Source organism: Passer domesticus, chromosome 3, assembly GCF_036417665.1.
Source record: "Passer domesticus isolate bPasDom1 chromosome 3, bPasDom1.hap1, whole genome shotgun sequence".
Classification (NCBI taxonomy): domain Eukaryota; kingdom Metazoa; phylum Chordata; class Aves; order Passeriformes; family Passeridae; genus Passer; species Passer domesticus.
Window position 1 is genome coordinate 43,163,448 of NC_087476.1, and position 7,746 is coordinate 43,171,193.

A 7,746-nucleotide genomic window follows, 5' to 3' on the forward strand; every position below is an offset into this window, starting at 1 on the left:
TAACCTCAAATATGGAACTTTGTTAGAAACAATTTTTAAAGGAAAGATAGCTTTGTCATTTTATTAGAGAATTTAGATTAGAGTTCAGAAACAGTTTTACCTGAATCCTCTTTTAATCATCAAGCTTGCACTGTCTCCCCTCATAACCTCAGATTTCTGGGTTGAGGTTAAAATAATTTCCTTTGCAGGAAATCCTGATACCTGAAGCCCTTGTAATAACTTTAATTTAGATACAGAACTCATGACAAATTTAGAGTAGAGAAGAAGGGTTTTCTTTCCAAAAAAGTGTATGTGCTTTATTTTTTTCTAGAAGGATAATCAGAATACATTTACATATTTCTGATTAAATGTATTTTGTTGTACCTTATTCTTTAAAGGCTTTAAATAACTTCTCCAGCTTAATTGGTTTTATGTTTATATTTATTGCAACTCCTCTTGATTGGTATCTAAATCTCCCAGGACAACAAGTTTATTCAAATAATAAAATATCTTTCTGTCTTTTTGTTTCTGAGGTCTTACCCTTCCCTTAATGGACTTCTTCCCTAGAATGACTGTTTCTTGGGGAATATGTCTCTATTCAAAGTGTCTTAGGTAGGCATGACAACTGGATTTAACCATACAAATCAGTTCTCTACATTTGATTAACTTAGATACTCTATAAAAATGCCATTACACTCACAGTTTTTATGAGACCAGAACTATTGTGAAAATGGAGAAGCAGTATAGATGGAGTGGGGACTGACTCCAAATAGCAAGAAAGCCCTTTGAATGATGATCCTGCTCCACCCATGCTCCAAGTCTGCTGTATGCAAGCCAGCTTCTCCCTACGGGATTTGCACCTCCAGTTGTCATGACACTTTGCACGAGGTGATTAGATCTTCTCTCTTGTGCCTCCAAAACACCTTGCAAAGGTACTGTTAGAAGCTAAAGGACAGACATCTTCCTCCCGGGACAGTGTAAGTGTTGCCAAGCCACCGGGTGTTGAGCAAGCAGTTCTGGGTGCCATCCTCGGGGCAGGGATGTGCCTGACCACAGAGACAGGCTGCTGGCAGTGTTGGTGATGGTTGTGAAGATTGCTGACCCCATTCCAGGTTGAGTTCCTCCTACATTTTCACACAGCAAAAAGAAGAGAAGGATGTCTCATGTCACAACACAGAACAGTATTGCAAAGGTGTCCAGGATGAACACAGAACAGACAGGAAGGCTGCTGCACTTGAACTGCTGTTACCAAGATAATAAGCCCAGAAAACTAGGAGTTTCGTTTCAAAATCTATGCATTTATGACTAAAAAGAATTTCTGACTGACTTCTAGTTTGGAAAAAAAAAAGGGGGCTTTTTCCTTCCTACAAACCACCCAATAAAACACACTTAAATTTTTAAACAAAAAAATAAATAACCCAAAACTGAAATATTTCCAATGTGTAGCTACTGTTCTAGTGCTTAATTGGAAGGGTCATTCAGATCTCTGGAACTCCCTTTTCCTTAGTATAATTTCCTTCTCTACTTTTTTAATATATAATAGTTATTGCCTGCTACTGCTGATAGCAACAGTAGAGGAGATATAACACATAGAAATGTTAATAAAAGAACTGTATTTACTTCCTGATTTCATCCTAGTGATTAGATTAATATTACAACTGAACATTTCACAAAGAATTCCTATGTTGGGGTATTGTTTCCCCCATAATGTTATTTTTTTGCATCATTTTTAGGACTAGCAATATTAATATATAGAAAATACTTCAAAAATTTTAAATTGTGTATATAAGGAAATATTTTTACAGCTCAAATATTAATAACAATGTAGAGATAGATAATCATCACTTAAACATTGTCTTCAAAAAGTAGAATTGTTAACTTTGTAATTGTAGTTGTTAACCTAGGCATGATAAAGAGAAGACATCACAAATCAACAGCAAAAACAAAAAAATGGAACAATAAACAGAAAATTGTAAAGGTTACTCTTTTTATTTCTTGGCATTTCCCCCAGTAAAGCTCTTAGAATTGAGAAATGTTTTTAGAGGAAAAGCAAACACATTTTATGAAATGTAGATAAAGTATGAGTGTGTCTGTCTGTGTGTGTATGTGTGTGCATGAAAAGGAAGAACAACAGAAGGTTAGAGATTATCCTCAAACCAGATTAGAATAGTTTGTTTGCAGCAAATTAAATGAAACTAATAAATATGTAAATCACCCTATTATTATGTAAATTGAATAGTTTCAATATTCTGTTTGGTGAAGAACTGATACAGTACATTCAGTTAAAAATTACAGTCGTCTAAGTATCGTGGATTTTAAGAAATAATTTCTTGACAGATGATGAAATTTGGGAAAATATTATTTCTCTATCACATTCCATCCTACAACCATTCCATCCTTTAATGACGGTTGCAATCAAAACCTAAATGCTATTACAAGAAATTAGTGAAAGAACTGTACAAGACTATTATATTTTCTTTGGCTTCATTTGTTACAGAAAATGTCCTATGAAATCAATCTGTGATAACAGGCAAACTATCATTTTCTTTCTAGGAAATCCTTACTAAACCAAATCTTTCTCTCTGTTACACACATACACGGAGATAAATAAATAAAGTCTCCTTTTCATTCTTTTTTTATCTAATCAACTTGTCTCTTCAAACATTTTCATAACTAAATTATCAAGTATTGATAACCCTATGAAGAGGATTTCATCATTGTCATTAAATTTTTTTATGAAAGAATTTTGTGTTGCTGATTTGTGCTGGGCTAATGAAGGACAGTCTTCATTCACTGCAAGAAAAGCTATAAACATGTTGTAGAGTTGCAATATCAGTGTTATTTAAGATGAGAATGAAACAGTCGCCCTTTGAATGTGACAGCCCATCCACATTAAATAATTATGCAGGTGAAACTGGCCTTTCTGCTTTTCAGTGATGTTTCAGGCAAATCCTATTAGCAAATTTCATGTTGCTAATCACTTTGGGAGATCAACAGATCAATGCTTACTGGCCTTTTGATGACAGTTGCCATGTTAATTAGTAACATGAAACAGGAACACAAAGAGAATGTTGTGGTTTTATACCCAAAAGCAATGCTTAGAAGAGTCCTGACTGGAAATCAAATGCTACATGCACAAATTATCTGGGTCTGTAGGAACAAGCCAAAGATTGCATCATATCAAAATTCTCTACTTTTAACTCACTATTGTCTAGAAATGGTAAGAAGTACTTATTTTTCTCCTATTTCATGATGGATAGTGTGAACAGAAGTACCATAATATCAAGAAGACATGATAAAAAGGGAAATAGAATATTTCTCAGTCCTAAAGCACCTCTAAGGTCTTTCCTGTAATTTCTATGCTAAAGTGTCCTGATGAATAATTAAAAAAAAAAAAAAAAAAAAAAAGAGAGTAAAGAAGACATTGCATATTACACTCTGCATCTCTGCAGAGCGTGCTGACATGGTGCCTTGCTTAGCACAATCTCACCTTGCTCACAGCTGATGGGCCTACACTGAAGAAGCAATGGTGCAGTTGATGGTAGCTAGAGTCTTGTTGGAGGAAAAAAAGAGAAGGGCTGCAGCAATAAAAAGCCATTCACACTTCTCTTTCTCTAGCCTGATAATAGGGTAGGTGGAATTTGCCTGGATTCTCCAGCCTGGAATGAAATATAGAAATCACTGAAGTTCAGCCCTGAGGCTGCACTTTCTCTTGAATGTCCTTAGAGCAGTAGTGGCAAGTGTATAGCTCTGAGATAAAGAATAGATACTTCTAAAGCCAGGAACCTATACCATATTACTTCACATTTTTAATTTTGTTAATATCTAAAATAATGCACAAGCTCTCTGCTGTGTTGCTTACTAGTTAGCCTTAAATCAGTTGCGCAACAGGAAATTTGGAATGGGTTCTGGATTATTTCATTCACCTTCTCCCTATGGGGACAGGAAAAATAACTTATTATCCACCACAGAAGAGGATATATGAATTGTGTCAGTTGATAATTTGGTTTTAAAATGCTGTCAATATTGGGACTGGAATGTTCTATTTAGTTTTTATTGCCCAGATTACTGAAGTTTCATTGGCAAGGAAAACCAATGACATTGCAGTGAGGATGACAATTAACAGTGTGATTTTACTGTGTAAAGTACTACTCATCAAAGTGTCTGCAGGGCATTTGCTGAAGAATTTGAGATCACCAAGGGCATTATAAGCTTTGGATGATGGACAAATGTAGTAACTAAAGTTGGATTTTCATTTGCATAAATAAGCAATGAAAGCAAAAAGATACGTCAGCAAAAGGATTTGAAATTTGAAATTGATAAATCACTTTCAATTAGCTAGTCTGAATAATAAAAGTATTGATTGTTCACCACATTCTTCTGATACATAAGGTAGAGATTTTATTAGCACGTGGATGAAGAGTGCTATCAGTAGCTTTGAAAGAAAATCAGACATTTATTTTCCAGAAGCAAATAATCCTGAGTAAAAGAAGTTTGCCCACTTTACTTATATAAAGGTTCTGACACTTCCCAGTAAGAAAAATGAGCATTAAGATCGTGAGATACACTGTTTCAACTTATGCTTTTAACTAGCAGATGAGGCCCGAGAGTCATTTGAGTTTTCAGAGAGAAACTCAGCATGGATCAAGACAATCAGAGAGGTAAGTGTGTAATCAGTATATGATTGAGATTATTGTGAGATTGATAATCAGCAATTTCAGTCTCTCAGGAAAACTGTTGACCTGCACAGCAGGCATTGGATTTTACTCAAGAAACAGAAAGGCAAACAGTTAAAAGTAATGACTATTTAGAGATGGAATAGGGGGATAATCACAAACCAATTATTCTAAAAGAATCAGAACTCTAGAAGAGCAAATTATGGACCATAATATAAGAGTTAAAAAGTCAACCTGAATTCTAATGTAAAATATAAAATATATAAAAGGAAATTATGGAAAAAAATGTGTCAATTAGTCTTTCATTTCTGTAGAAATGGAAGGTAATAAAGCTGAGCAAATGTATGTGATATATAAATAATGAGAAAACCAAGAGATAATGTCAGACTTCCACATTAAATATTCAGCCAAAATTTCTCATGTAAGTTTAAAACACCTAAAAGAGGTAGGGATGATTTCAGTTCTCCAATCCACTTACTCCATATCTTCTTGGGTCACCTTAAGTAAGACTTTCAAAGGTTCCTTGAGAAGCTAAACAGCATTGCCCTGCAATGAAATGTAATTTTCTGTTACTTTAATTCTGGAAATGAAAAAGTTTTCCAAGTGATTTGGGAAACTACTTTCATTCCTTCATTTTCTTAGCTCTCTATCTGACTACAATGAGGTATTATAAGACAAAGAATTCATTAAAAGTTTAGAGTGATCACAACAAGGGAAAAATATGGATAGCTGGATGGAACACTAGAGGTGACAAACAGAAGTAATTTTCTCTGATTCATAAATGACACATTGCAGGCTAAGAAACACCTAGAAGTAAGCACCTGTGAAAGAGAGATTGTCTCATCTCATTGCAATTTTTTCCTATCATAATGGGAAAGAATCAGAAAGAAAAGGAGAATTGGTAGCATAGGAAATCTCTTCTGTATTAAAGAAAATTATTCTTAAGAAACAGAGCTATTCCTGTGCAAAATCAGACATGTCACAGCATTGTTGAGAGTCCCATCTACCAATACCCTTGGAATATAATAAATGGTGGAGCTAATTGCCCTATTGCTTGTTTTTTAAAACAACACTTGTGCTAGGATGACTACCTGAAATTTTGTACCACATGCATGTTCAACCTCACTACACTGTAAAGGTAATTTTCTGTACAGCAGACTCAAGATACACAAAGTTAGCAAAGACAAGCTAGTGAGAGTTCCTGCATGGTATAGTGTTTAGACTATTCCCTGGGTTGTTTTTGCATCCTGATCTATGTACTAGCTCCTTACCTTTGCCTCTTTGTTGTGAATTGTGAATTTTCTGCACAACACAATGAGAGGAAAAATGGTATTAATTTAAAATAGTATGTCTTTCTATAAGAATAACAGTTGATTTACTAAGTATAATATTACAGCAGTTGCCTTTATTCCATTTCAAAAGCTCTGGCTTTAAAATTTCTTCAGGAAATAACATCTGCAAACACCAAGCATTAATTATCACTAACATGAGACTATTTCTATAGAATTAGTATAAACATAAAAGTATGAATGCATACCTACTGTTATGTGGGATGAGTTCTATTTCAAACATCTACACTGCAGAACCTTGAGACACCTAGATTGTCTCTGAGAAACAGTGTACTCAGGGTTACAGTAAGAAACAAGAAAGTAGGCACCAAACTGGAAATAATATGCCTGAGTTTTGGATAGTGTTGCCACTCAAAACAAGATTGAATAGCAATGAAACATAAATCCCTTTAAAGCTGCTGTTTCTGCCACCAAGATAAGGTAAAAAAGTGAACTTTTCAAAAGTACTGCCACTGTGACATATAATCATCAGCTACAGCTCTGCCTAAATATAAGACAGTGGAAGGTCAGGAAGAAATGTTGAGAGACATTTCATGTGTTGGATTTTACAATTTATTAAGCACCTTAAAATCAACGAGACTTCACAGGTGCTTGCCTATGACACAACTACAGGATATATGATGAGAATATGGAAAAAAATCAACTTCATCTGCCACAAAAATGTGGACAACATTCAGTGGAAAACATTACAAATGCTAGTACACCATAGCTAAACTAGAGATGCAAGCTGTATTAACTTCATTAAGATATGTGCCTTGCAAAATTATATATAATAGAGGTCATTACATAGGATAAAGAACTGCAGTATGAGATTTAAAGGAAGTGTAAAATAGATTTGGCTGTCATTTGCCTACCCAAGGAAATGATGGCACACTGCTAAGAAATCAATCCTGGAGTAGAATCTACATATAAAAAATACAGAAGACCTAGAAAATCTCTTTGAGATGTACCAGAACTTAAATTGTATTAATGAATATACTTACTCCAGACAGGAACAAATCAGTCAAACCAGGTTACGAGTGTATCAGCAAGTCCTGCTTCAACTGATTTATGGAAAATTCTAGTATCAAGCACTGCCAAAAGAGACAATAATAGCTAAATGCTGTTACATGTTTGAAAAAATGTGAAAATTACTAATTTTTTTTCTCTTGAAGTAATATAGTCTCTGATATGAGATGATAATATTTTTTTAAAAAAGCCCAGCTTCACCATGACAGCCCTGGTCTTCCAGAAGGAACACAAACACACAAGTAGACTAGACATTACTACTCCCTATCATTTGCCAGTGCTTCCTTTACTGATGCTTTCAGTTTCAGAATTGCAATTTTCATGATAATGTACAAATGGAAATATTGAGTCATTTATATTATTTTATGTCAATTATATTTTATTGTATTGTATTATATTATATTATATTATATTATATCATATTCTATAATATTTTATAGTATTGTATTATATGGTATTATATTATATGGTATTGTATTATATTTATTATATTATATGGCATCATATTATAGTACATTTAAAAGACATGGCCCATCTCCTTATGTAGTTGGCAATATAGCACACAATTACTTTTATCATTTAGGGTGGGAAGCATATCATTAAATTTGGAAAAAATCATAGGATAGCTTGGGTTGGAAGGGGCATTGAAAGGTTATCTAGTCCGACTCAGAAATCTAACTGTTTAGATTTCTTCTAATTTCCTTCTAGGAGTAATTCTAAAAAATGTGTTTCAC

General features: G+C 34.0%; 1 long non-coding RNA gene across 1 annotated transcript; it reads right to left on the reverse strand.

The window, feature by feature from the left end:
* Positions 1–1,040: 1,040 nt before the first annotated feature.
* LOC135298261 (uncharacterized) lies at positions 1,041–7,082 on the reverse strand. Its single transcript, XR_010360274.1, has 3 exons — positions 6,988–7,082; positions 5,134–5,201; positions 1,041–1,103 (listed from the first exon to the last, which is right to left on the reverse strand). It is a non-coding gene; the product is annotated as an uncharacterized LOC135298261 (long non-coding RNA).
* Positions 7,083–7,746: the final 664 nt, after the last annotated feature.